This window comes from Myotis brandtii, unplaced genomic scaffold (genome assembly GCF_000412655.1).
Source record: "Myotis brandtii unplaced genomic scaffold, ASM41265v1 scaffold1077, whole genome shotgun sequence".
In the NCBI taxonomy this organism is placed as follows: domain Eukaryota; kingdom Metazoa; phylum Chordata; class Mammalia; order Chiroptera; family Vespertilionidae; genus Myotis; species Myotis brandtii.
In genome coordinates, this window is record NW_005353666.1 from 683,890 (window position 1) to 684,246 (window position 357).

Below are 357 nucleotides of genomic sequence, written 5' to 3' on the forward strand. Positions count from 1 at the left end.
AGTGTGGACGCTGATCTGCATAAGGAAGCAAGATCCTCGAATCCCTCTTCACACCTGCGTGTGGTTCCCCACATGCACACCAGGGGGCGCCCTGCTCACACCAAAAACGTGCTTCATCCCACAGTCCTGAGCCAGAGCCACGGGCACTGACCACACCTGACCCGCGTCCGTGAAGGACACCCCGGCGACTGCAGTTTCCATCGGGGCTGATTTTTAGAAGGACCCAGTTTGGGGGCCTGTCCCTCACTCAGACACTGGGACCGGGGTCCTGGCTGTGGGAACGGGCCACAGACTCACGCTGCGTTTGCCCCTGGAACCCAGGAGGGCCCCTGGAACCCAGGAGGGGGGAGGGGGACC